We start from the raw sequence: 12,938 nt of genomic DNA, 5'->3' as shown, positions 1-12,938 counted from the left end.
GGGACTGGGATGATCTGTGTCCTGTGGTTGCATGGGACTGTACCAGCTGAGCCTTCAGGGAGAAACTGCTGCCCAGCACCCAGCGCCAGGCAAGGCTCCAGCTCTCAGCCCCTCTGTTTGGTTTTCTGATGCATAAACACACCACCTTTGATTTTTCCATTCTATTATGGATGGACGTCTCCCCTGCTTCCAATTTTGTGCTGCTATGAATAAAGCTGCATGAACATTCTTACACATTTCTTCTTACACGAACATACTCATTTATTTTTCTTATGTGTACACCTAGGAGTAATATTTTTAAATCATAGGGCTGGTACATAGTTAAATTTAATAGGTAATGCCATGGCGTTGTCCAAAATGATTTTACGAACTCACACTGCATCAGCAATGTATGAATGTTCCAGGTGTTTCAAATCCTCACCGACAACTGGCACTGTCAGAATTTTTTCGAGTACATTTTAGATGATCTAGTTGGCATTGTAGTTTTAACTTACATTTACCTGAAAAATAATGGTGTTGGACATTTTGTGATCTTATCGGTCATTTGGAGACCCTGTTCTGTGAAATACTAATTCAAGTCTCTGCCTATTTTTCATTGCTGTCTTTCTTATTAATTGGTACCCATTATTTATTTGAAATACAAGCTTCCTGTCAGATACATGTACTATGAAAGTCTTCTCTTGACCTATAGCTTATCTTTTTCTCTCATTTAGAGATGTCTTTTGGTGAGCAGAAGTTCTTAATTTTAATTACACTATATATGTGTATACACTATATACATATTGTAATTCCCCCGATTTCGAATTCGAGAGACCACCAAGGAGCCGATACCAATGCAAACGCACGAGGGTTTATTTGCAAGCTCGAGCTTGGGCCCAAGTATACCCGACACAGCAGAGCAGGGACTTGGACCCCTAGGTTAAGAGGCGTAGCAGTTTTATAGGGGCCAGTGGCCAATGAGATTGTAACACACACAGAAAGTTGCATAGTCATGTCAGTCCACATGCAGGTGGCCAATTGAATTACAATTTACCCTATAGTAACTGTTTGAACTAGCTTATCACTCTGGTCAGAATTGGTGCGCAAGTTTGGTGGGCAAAAGGCGGGGTTTACATTCTTTGGTGGTTAGGGGTTCCGCATTCCTATATGAGCTGGTTTCCAGTAAGGGTGTGCTCAGCGGCTTGACTAGGGTGGGGGAGTGTCTTAAGCAATAAGTAGGTCATTGGGGGTTAAACATGAGATGGTGGGTGTAGCACAAAATGGAGTTAGTCTTGCTCTGCTTGTCCAGGGGTAGGGTGTTTTTGTGAAATTCCTTGGGTCCCACAATATATATGCTTTATAGATACATATTTATAATTTTATTTTTGGTTAATGCCTTATTGCATCCTGCTCAAGAAACCCAAAAGTTATGAAGATATTGCCTCCTATTTTATTCTGAAAGCTTTAATGTTTTACATCTTACATGTAGGTTTATGATATATTTCAAATTATCTTCATGTATGGTGGGGGGTAGGAGTCCAGAGTTTCTATTTTCCATATGGATACCCAGTTGTTCCAGTATTATTTGCTGAAAGAAATAATTGTGTCCACCAAAATACTGGAGTGACTTTCTAGTAAGTCCTGGTTCTATCTCTAGACACTCCTTTCTTTTCCATTTGTATGTTTAATTATCCTTGTGCCAAGATCACACTGTCTTTACTACTATGGACTTAAAAGAAGCCTTTCAATAATGTAGAATAAGTCCCTCCACTGTATTGTCCTTCAAGCTTGTCTTGGTTTATAGTAAGTCCTTTGCATTTTCACATAACTTGTGATTTTGCCTGGTATTGCATTGAATCTCTAGGTCAACCTGGAGATTGACAACACTGAGTTTTCCAATTGTGTCTATGGTATATCTCTCATCTATTTAGATCTTCTTTTAGTCTCTCTCTTGGATTTTGTTGTTAAAAATTGCACGGGTCCACTTGTCCCCTGCCCCAGCTTCTGGAATGGGAGGAGTCCCAGAAGGCACTACAGTAAGGAGAAACGTGAGGCCAGACGGCAGGAGCTCTCCAGCCAACATGGCCCAAGGGAGAAATGGCTCCACCTGCAGAAGAGCCTGCCTGCACCGAATCCCTGCAACACTCATTCAGTAGTTGGCTGCGAGAGGCTCAAGGGAAATGTGGCCTCAGCACAAAGAAGTGGATTCAGAACACAGCCACCGGCAATGTCAGGAAGTGCCAGACCCAGGATTTGACCCCAGGAGCCAGGCTCCAAAGTCCATTCAATTCTCTTCATACTATGCTCCGTAATCTCATAGAGATATAACAAGGGTTAAAAAGTAGTAAGCTAGGAAGCACTGTGTCCATGCACATTGTATGTCCTCATCAACCATAGGTTGTTGTTGTTTTATGCCTCAGGGGAAGGTCTAGATGGGATTCCAAATAAAAGTACTTCAGCAGAGTTCGTTTCCACTCTACCACTGATACCCAAACCAGGATTTGTCATCTGGCCATCCTGTTTCAAGTTGCATTTAAGAAAAACAAAACAAAGCAATTCTAAATCAGCAATACAATTAGAGTTCTTTATCTAGCATCCAAGTTTCTCCAAAACCTACACCTCCCCCTGCTGCCCCTTCACATTCCCCATTCACTCCTGGTAAATACTAGCCTCCAGCAAACTCATTTCTGTTCCAACAACACACCCCTGCGAGTATGTGGATCATGCTCTTCAACTGCTCCAGGTGGAAATGGTTCCCCCATATGTGGCTTTCCAAATCCTCCCCAGCCATGCATCTTAGTGCTCCAGTCCCTTCCAGAACCTTCCCTGCAAGGCCCAGCCCATAAAGATCTCTCCAACTCCAGCTCCAACTCCAACATTGTCTGCATTGGCCACTTGGTAATTAATCACGCTTCGCAAATGCTCTTCACCTGACACTGAAACATACCTCTGTTATTTTATTTTGAGTGTTTCTGTGTTGTCCCCAAAATGGAACTGAAAGCTCATCCAGGAGGCACATCACTTCCGAAAAGCCATTCAATTCATCAAAATTCTTCCTAAGCCTTTTAAGCCACAAGAAAATTTACAAAACAAGTTAGACTTGTCTTTTCCTTCCAAGAAACTGATGTGAGCCCTGGACTAGAATACCCAGGATGAGGGTTCAAGGTTGAATTCTGCCACCGACAAACCATGTGATCTTACACAAATCACTTAACCTCTATGAACTCTTTGTCAAATGGAAATATTCTTTCTCAAGGTTTGCATTTTGAGATGAGGGTGGGAGAATTCCAAGTAGAGGCAACACGGTACGAAATGTCCCAAGTACTACCTCAGGCATTGTGTTCCAGGCCTGACCCCTCTCATCATCGCGCCTTCTGCAGAAACAGGCTGGACCAAGTTCTAAAAGCTGATGAGGATTGGCCAGTGGGTTCAGATATTCCTTTGGGGTGCAAGACAAAGTCACTGAAAGTTTTGAGCAGGGGAGTACATGATAATATTATGAAGAAGTTCACTTGTTCACAGTAGATTTTATCAGAGTACAACATACATATAAAAAAGCGAACATTATCAAGCTCAACAAAGTTTTTTTTCAAACCAGACACTTACGTTACTAATAACCAAATAAAGAAATAGATCATTAGCAGAATCTAAATAAGCTTCATGCCCCCTTCCAATCACTGCTTATTCCCCAAGAGTGATCACATGGCTAATTTCAAACACCATATGTGAGTTTTGCATATTTTTAAAAATTTCATTCAAATAGAATTATAGAGTATGTCCTCTTTTGTATGTTTCCCCCCTCAAAATAGTTTGTGAAATTCACCCACAGTACTGTCTATAGTTGCAATTCATGCCTTCTCATTGTTAGTGTATTTACTAACTGAACATACCACCTTATTTATTTACCCTACTGTAGACAGACATCTGGGTGGTTTCCAGCTTTGGGTGATTATGAAATTGCTGCTCTGAACGTGCATGTTAGTATGAATTGATGAATATATGTGTGCAACTCTTTCAGGGAGATACAAGAGGATGGAATTGTGGAGTCTTAGAGCATGCTGGTGTAAAAAACCATTGAACTGATGAGTCCCCACAACAAAAATGTGTAAGTTCCATTGCTCAGCATCTTTACCAACACCTGGTATCGCCAGTGTTTATCAGTGTAGCCCTTAGTGGTTTCATAGTCCTTCATGTTTGGCATTATCTCGTAGTGTCTCTGATTTTTATTTCCTTCATGACTATAAAGTTGACCATCTTCTCTTGTATTTATGGTACATTTGTGATGTCTCTGCTCAAGCCTTTGTTTGGGGTTTCTGTGAGATTCCATATCTACTTTTATTGATTTTTAGGTATTTTTTTTAATATGCCAGATATGAGTCCTTTGTTAGATGAATGCTTTACAAATATCTTCTCCTATTCTATGGTTCGCCTTTTCAGTCCCTAATGGCGCTCCAGGCTCATGGGGCAGCCATTGATTTTGTGCCACTCTTTCCCCGGTCCCAGCAGGAAGGACACCTCAAATCACTTCTTTCTCATTTCAGGACACCTGTGTACGATTGCAATCTTGCCCAGGGCTCTATTAACCTTCTCCTCCCGAAAATATCAGAGTCTGAAGGGACCCAGATTGTTTGGACATTCCACATGATACCACATTGCTTTAACACATCAGTGGCATCTTGCTAATTGGGAGAGATGCACAAGATACAGCAAGAATGTTGAATAAGATCTCTGTAAGAAACCTGTGCTCCAGGGGCACCTGGGTGGCTCAGTCAGTTAAGCGTCCAACTTCGGCTCGGGTCATGATGTCGCAGTTCGTGGGTTCAAGCCCTGCGTCAGGCTCTGTGATGACACCTCAGAGCCTGCTTTGGATTCTGTGTCTCCCCATCTCTCGGCCCCTCCCGTGCTCATGCTCTGTCTCTCTCTGTCTCTCAATAATAAATAAACGTTAAAAAAATTAAAAAAAAAAAAAAAAAAGAAACCTGTGCTCCAAAGGGTGGGAATAAACCATATTAAGATTTTAAGGATCCAGTGGTCTGGGGTATTCTGGGACTTTCCCACCAAAGAAAAATGCCCAATTATTGCATTCACACCTCCCTCCTCCCAGTAAGAAGGAGGCGCTATATCTGACAGCTTTCACCAGGTTCTAGAGGAAGTACATATTCTGCACATTGGAATTCTGTTCCAATTTATTTACTATGTGACGCAGAGGCTGCCAGCTTTGAGTGGGATCGGAACAAGGTTCAGGCTATGCTGCCAATACACTGCCACTTGAGCCCTGGGAAGTGACAGGCCCTAGGGTAGTAGAAGTGTCTGTGGTAGGAAAAGATGCCACAGGAGGGTTTTGGCAAGCCCTAATAAGGAGAATCCCAAAGTGGACCCGAGTATCTGGAGCAAGGCCATGCCAATAAATACCTGCCGGGGTGAAAGTTGGTCCTGGTTGAGAAGGAACACCTGATCACAGAGCATCAACTGACCATGTGGCCAGAATTTCCCATAAATGGAACCACGGTAACCATGGTAACCATGGTGGCAGGGATGGAAGGTAAAGCCTGGGTTCCTCTCATCAAGGGTGCCCTGGATTCTGCAGCCACAAATGTGCATCCTGTCAACAACCAAGATCAGCACTGAGCCTCTAATATGGAACCATTTTTCAGAGATCAACTACCTGCTCAGTGCCAAGTGAAGCTGTGCTGGACCCCTTCCTCCCTGGGGGGGGGGGGGGGGGCGCGCGGGAGGGGAGGAACAGATCATTACCATCGAAACTGACACACGTGGGGACTGGGGTGCCCTCAGCCAGAACCAGTCTCATGGGGCTCATGGGACATTTGCTCCTCCTCACACAGAGACAGCTGCCTACCCCAAGACATCCACCCTCCCCAGTGACTGGTTGGTGCTGGGGTCCAATGACCTGGCCCCAAACCTCTAACTGGAAGGACCATCCTGGCTGCCGCTCTGGGTTCTGCCAACCCACCTTCCCTCACCCCTGAAAGCAGGCTCCAGCCCCCCCTCCTGAGTGAGCACCCCCTCTCAATGTCTTCCTCGGGGAACAGGAACTGCCGCAGGTATTCTCTGCACTCTGAAAGACTTAAAGGAAGAGAGAAAACCAGCTCTGTGGACTCGGGAGAAGGGGTGCTTTGGGTGGAGGACACAGCAGGAGAGGGGACAGAGACACCCCCAGGGAGGCAGTGAGTCCAGCTTTATTCTGGGAACGAGAAGGAGGCTGGTGTAGCTGGAGCTAAACGAGCAAGGCTAGACAGCAGGAGACAGCAGGAGAGGAGGGGGTGTGGGGCAGCCTGAGGGAAAGAAAACCAGCTTCCACCGTGAGAGAGGCAAGACTCTCAAGGGGAGATCAGAAGTTACAGGATTCCAGATCTACATGTTATGAAAATTGCTCCAGCTGCCGGACGAGGTGCGGCAGGGGCCAAGAGGCGCTCTTGCAGGGATGCAGGAGACATGGTGGTCAAACGATGAGGATGTCCTGCCACCCACGGGGTCGCTCTTAACATCTTCCCTAATGTTGTAGACAAGGGACACCGGGAGTCAGGAGGCTTTAAGAACTGCTAGGGAAGAGCCTCTGTAAGAGGGAATCTGCTGGGCTGGCCTTCCTCCCGTGGACCCCTCGTCCATCATGTGACTCAGCATAAACTGCTGGCCCCTCTCTTGGTCACCCCTGCACCTGCCGTAGGCTGCAGTGGATGGTTTTTTTCCCAAGCCTGCTTTGCCCTGGGTGGGGTGGGGGTCCTGGGAGCTGGAACTCCATAGTAGTTTTCCTTCCATCCTCTTCCCCCTGGGGCTCAGGGACCAAGGCAATGCTTGTGGAATGAACAAACTCATAAACTATCTGGTTTCTTCTCTGAGCTCTCTAAGGCAAGTCCGTTTCCCACCTTACGGAGGAGGAGGCTGAGGCTCAGGGAGGCTAAATATCTTGCAAAACTGCAAAGACATGATGTGGATCCAGACCCAAGTCCAAATCCCAACCTTGGTTTTGAATCGTGATGAAATGGGTAACAAACATCATACTTGAGGAAATACTATTGAAAGCAATATTCTAACTCAGGTTATATATATGTCAGGTCATATATATATATATATATATATATATATATATATATATATATATGTTATTATTACACACATACACACACACAGGATAACTCAATCTTTACTTTTATATGCAAGGAGGAAATATATGTCTTTATAGTGTATGTCCTTTATAGTGTGTGTCCTTTATAGTGCATGTCCTTTATAGTGTGTGAACGTATGCAGTAGCACCAGCTTCCATGCTAATGTTTCACATATAACGTCTCATGAAATCCTACCATATCTAGGATTGGCATCACCATTTTAAAAACAAGGACGGTGGGTTTGGCGAAGGTAACCATCCTAACCTGGCTTCTAGGGTCGCAAAGTTGACCTGACTTTTGACCATGACGTTTATTGCCACGTGTCTGTAGAATGCGTCTAGGTGCCGTGTGCCCTAAGGATAGGATGTACCCACATGCGTTTTGTGCTCTTCATGGGTACGTTGGATATGAACCCATCATGTAGGTGTGTCGAGATGCTGTGCTACCAGCTGCGTGGAGGGCTTATGTTTTCATACCTGTTTACTGTGAAGGGATTGTCTGGGCTGAATGTCTGTGTCCCTCCAAAACTCCTATGTTGAAGCCCAAGCCCCCAGTGTGGTGGATGGTATTTGGAGGTGGAGCCTTTGGGTGATTATTACTTTTAGATGAGGCCATGGGAGCCCCATGATGGGATTAGTGCCTTTATAAGAAAAAGAAGAAAGAGCTCTTTCCATGAGCACACACTGAGGAAAGGCCACGTGAACATACAGCCAGAAGGCTGCTGTCTGTAAGCCAGGAAGGCAGCCCTCTCTACACCCCAAATCTGCCACCACCTTGACCTCAGAATCCCTACACTCTAGAGCTGTGAGAAACAAATATTTGTCGTGTGAGCTTCCCAGCCTGTGGTGTCCCAGCTACGGCAGCCCGAGCTAAGACAGGGGTCTCTGTGATACATACATATGCAGACAGGAAGATCGCTTTTGCTGCTTTAAGAGTAGAATTATTTTTCTGGTCTTTTGATATCCCTTTTCATGGCTTACCTGGCAAGACATTAATCATGGCAAGCTTAAAATAACTTTAAATTCAATTTTCTTTCCTCTTGAACGCCAGCCACACAGCCTGTTTACAGGGAGCACCAAACAAAAGTGGAGGACAAGGGGGAAAAAAGTTCAATCAATGTTCCCTCTTGTTAATTGGGGATTTATTACTGGTTCACTTGCTCACAATGGGAGGGAGCAGAGCCACCCTCCAGGTCCTGGGCCCTGGGCTGCTAATTGGAATCTGGGCTGATTCTCTGTGGACGCCTCACAAAGGAACACAGAGCTGAAGACAAAATGGAATTTTTATCTGTTTATGATTCTCTGCAGCCTGAGAGGCGTTTCCTAGAATGTGTGGGCTTGTCCCTCAGCACACCACACTTTGGCAGGGGGCAAGGGGGCTTCTCTCCACATGCATTTTTGGGAGCAATGTCCCCGTAGACTTGTGTTCTTTTATTCATTGACTCACACATTCATATCCGGATGGGCTTTTGCTGATGCCCCACTAAGCGCAAGCCCCGTGCTGGGCCCCGGACAAGACACCTCCAGCCCTCGGGCAGCTGACCCGGCCAGGGAGAAGCCGGCCCCACAGCCACCTGCCTGTTCCACTGAACGTGGGGACAGGAGCTCTGGGAGTGCAGAGAGGGGCAGGTCGGTTGTCCTGGGGGTTCAGAGAAGGTCAGTCCACTGAGTTCTGAAGAGCAAATAGAAGTTTGGAGGGTAAAGGAGAAGGCAAGGACATCCAGAGGAGAGCCTGGGAGCCTGGATGGGACGTCCCCGTGGCTGCAGCACCTGCTGTCCCTCCTAAGTGGCCTCCAGTCGCCACAGACAGAGTTGTAAAGTGTTGGGTATCTGGGGCAGACAGAGCCTACAAGATCCTGAGGAGACAGGTCAGAGAGACCCCAAAGGGAGTTTTTAAAGCCATTTCTGGGGATGGGTTGAGGAGGAAAGGGAGACACAGGGGGCTTGGAAAAGCCCGAGCCATGAGGTCAAAATGTGGATGCATGTGGGGAGGGGAGGAAGGGGGGAAACGCACTTCTGGATGGATTGCGGGAGGTCTGGCCCCGCAGGGCTGAGGGAACTTGGGTGGGCATCAGCGGGACCTCACCTGCTGCCACTCAGGAGACTAACGGCTCCAGTGCTGGCTCCCTGACAGCATGACCTCTGCCCCCAAGCTTACAGAACACGCTCCCACGCAGAACCCCACTGAGCCTCACACAGTCTGGGACACACGCGGTGCCGTCATCACACACAGAGACTGTGTCTCCTGCTCAGCAACCCCCAGCTTCAGGGAGCACTCGCTGGACGCACCAGGTCAGCCCCCCCGCATGCATGTGTTCCGGCCCCAGCCGGCCCGATGCACCTGCCTCCCTCTGCTTTTCCTCCTCACCGATCTGCTCGGCCCCAGTGGAGTCCAAATGCTCCAGCCTGGTTTCCAATCCCTTCATCTTTCTGGCCCGGGGTCTTTCTGGCTCTGGCTCCAACCCACCAGCCCCTAACCTGACTCACCCCTACACATAGCTCGCGTAGCTCAGGTCTTCCGTGGGGGAAATGTCCCCCTGTCTAAAATAACCACCCCATTCTCCACCTCCATACTTTATTTATTTTTTTAACTAAATCTCCTTTATTTATTTATTTATTTTTGAGAGAGCGAGAAGGGAAGGGACAGGAATGGGGGGAGGACAGAGAGGGGTGAGGAGAGAGGAGCTGAAGCGGGCTCGGCACTAACAGCAGATAGCCCGATGTGGGGCTTAAACTCAGCAGCCGTGACATCATGACCTGGGCTGAAGTCGGACACTTAACCGACTGAGCCACCCGAGAGCCCCTCCACCTCCATAACGGAGATCAAATTCAGTAATGGATCCCATGTGATTAGTGCTCCACCTGCCCTCATAGGCTTAGGGCTGTGGGGTTATTCTTATTCCCCCTCAGAACGTACCACAGAATTCAGCCTAGAATAGCTGATCCAATAATGTTTTAGATGAAAATATGAATTTATGAGAGATAATGGGGGCAGAGGAAAGAACTGAAAACAAGCTCCTGGCTCCAATGGTGCCTTTGTGATGACATCACGCCAGCTTCACCGGTAGCGGGAAGGGTTTGCATTCAGTGGACCACCTGGTTGGTTTGTTTGGTTTTTTTTTTTTTTTTTTTTCACCTGCCCGTCAGCAGCCTGTGAAAGGCCGCCCCCTGGCGGTCCGCCACTGACACCAGCACCTCAGAGTCCATAAACTACAAGGTCAAGGTGAACCGGCCACACAGAACAGGTATTTCCCACAGCACCATGGGTTTCCGTGACCATAAGCCGCCAGCCTGTTGGCCAGCATCTTCTGTAGGCTGCTCTGGTCAGGCAAGCTCATCCCTTTGTCCATAAATGGGTCTAGAAGTCTGAGCTGGAAGGGAGTTCAGGGACTGAGCCTGTAGTTCAGGGACCGCCAACAGGTAGCACTGGTGTCACCCTCCCCTGCTGCACACTGACAGGCATCACTAATAGATCACAGCACTCTCCCTGCTGGGGAAACACCCAAATCCTTCAAAACACCCCACTGCAGGCAGCCACTGGCAATCAATCTGAATCCACCTGTCAGATGAAAGCTGAGGCAGTCAGGTGCCCGGCAGAAAAGAGATGTCCCCCTCAGCCAGGAATGTCGCAGAGACTAGGAACAAAGGGACTCTTGCCGGAAGGGACCCTAACAAAGGATCAGTAGCAGTCGGGACCAGTTGGGACCAGTAGCAGTCGGTGGGGGAGACATGGCCACCCCTAGAGAAGAGGAAAGGGGAAGACTTGGTGTTAGGAGCTGGGTTCAAAGCCGGAGCCCTGCAGAGATGGGTACAGGTCGTGACTGGGCAGCGAGGCAGGGCAGGAGCAGACGAGCAGATACCCCAACCTCTCTCTCCTCTACCCCTCACCTCAAGCCAGCCATTGGCCAAACAGCCTGGAAGACAGGAGGCAGTGACACTTTATGACATATTTCACTGTTACCAGCCAGCATCCCAGGACACACGTCAGGACAGAGAAAGGCTGGTGGTAATCCTGAACATGGCATGGACAGGGGTCTGGGTTTTGGAGAATATCTTAGGTCAGGCCCTGAGAGCAGAGCCTGAGACAGGGGTGGGATTCACCTGACTCATTGAGGGGGTGACCCACAGTAAGTAAGGGAGGCAGAGCAGGGGAGGGGCCTCCGTTGAGCCAGATCACAGGTGGGAAGGGTCTCTACAGAGCTGCTTCCCCGCTCTGGCAGGCAGGGGGGCTGGCCATCTGTGCTCCTTTATCGGCCAGTCATTGGCTGCAGGCTGTCCCCAGGGAGGGAGCACGCTTTCTGAGGCAAGGACAAATGTTAGAAGGGGATGCTGAGGAGCCGTTGTGGAGGCTGGGGGCACCTGCCACATGAAGGAGACCTGAACCAAGCACCAGCCCCACCCCTCACAGAGGAGACGAGACAACAGACTGCCACTTCTTAGCCGAGTGACAACAGACAAAACTTTGACTTCTCTGAGCCTCCATGTGGGTGTCTGTGAGTAGCTGTCAGTCCCAGTAAAGTTGAGCCCCACAACAGTCCAGACTGGCAGTTTCTCTCCTCCTTAGCCATGTCCTGTGATCTGCAGCCTGAAATGTAGGGTCACAGGGGCCTGACCCTTGGGGAGACCCTTGGGGAAGGGGAGGGAGGGTGGTGGACAGCCATAGGTGGCTCTTTCAGCAGGCAGAAGCCCAGTGGTTGGCACTAGGCCACTCCAGGCCCCCTTGAGTTACACAGTATATGCATTATTTTTTGTGTGTGTTTCCCTATCCAACTAGACTATTTGGCCTTGAGATTAGAAGTGAGTTTGGGCTCCTACATACAACCAGGGCCCAGGAATTAGCAGGTGATCACCAAATGTTTGCTGAATTGGGATAAAGCAGTCAAGGCCAGCCATAGCCCAAAGGCACTCACGGCAGAATGGATCCAGCCTCATAGAAAGGGAGGGTGGACGGTGAAGGAAACTTCACAAATGCCCCAGCAAGTCAACAGCAGACACTACATAAGAACCCAGAAGTGGAGTCCCAGCCTGGGGATGTGGGCCAGGCTTAAAGGCCAGCAGTACTCACTGGGTACAAGAATGTGCTTGGAAATAATGGAAAACCATTCACCACTTAGGTGACAATGGGACTGAAAGTGTCTAAGGAATAAGAACGTACCCCCAAGAAGTCTTCGAGAAAGGCCAGCGGTGTGAATCTGCCTCTTCTTCTCGGTCTGCATTTCCCTACCTCATCTTGTGGAAAGAGGGGCAATTGAAAATGCTAAGTGGTGTTGGCATCCACTGTTCCCTTGTCACTGGTCCTTGAAGACTTGGTGTGTCTAGGGTGTGAGTAAGCACGTGTGCATTTGGAGGATTGTCACTGCTTTTCTCACGTCACTCAAATCCCTGTATGGTTAATTAAAAGCCATGGCATCGTCTCTACTGTGACATGGGATGATCCCTGCTCTACGATCCGTCATCCTAATTAGCAAGGAGAGAAGGGATTTGTCTGCTTTCAATGTGTATGTTTTAAAGCTGGTGAAACTCAGAGGAGATGGGCCTGAGCGAATCCAGCATGAAATTCTATTCAGAAAATCGTTTGTGAATTTTGAAACATGATCTTGGGCTTGTTCAGATCCAGGTCCCTTGTATTATTTCAACTGATAAATAAGTAATAAAGCAACAGTAACAATTATGAAAAGTATACTGACAGCTGATACCCATTTTATTGCTTTCCAAAGGCTTTGTCAGTGTTTCCCAAAGTGGGTTCCAAGAACCATAGACCTTCAAGATGCTCCTTGACAAAATGACCCAGTATATTTGGCATTTGGGGCTCACATAGACTTCTTTTGGAGTCTTA

At 47.8% G+C, this 12,938-nt stretch overlaps 1 long non-coding RNA gene across 1 annotated transcript; it reads left to right on the top strand.

Annotated features, from left to right (window-relative positions):
- The first annotated feature begins 9,142 nt into the window (after positions 1-9,142).
- On the top strand, positions 9,143-12,712 carry LOC147571799 (uncharacterized). Its single transcript, XR_015246879.1, has 3 exons — positions 9,143-9,394; positions 10,253-10,347; positions 12,217-12,712. It is a non-coding gene; the product is annotated as an uncharacterized LOC147571799 (long non-coding RNA).
- The last annotated feature ends 226 nt before the right edge of the window (positions 12,713-12,938 follow it).

This window comes from Puma concolor, chromosome F2 (assembly GCF_028749965.1).
Source record: "Puma concolor isolate L17-30 chromosome F2, mPumCon1.1.hap2, whole genome shotgun sequence".
Lineage (NCBI taxonomy): Eukaryota > Metazoa > Chordata > Mammalia > Carnivora > Felidae > Puma > Puma concolor.
The sequence above is the reverse complement of the archived record's forward strand: the minus strand, read 5'-3'. Positions and strand labels throughout refer to the sequence as shown.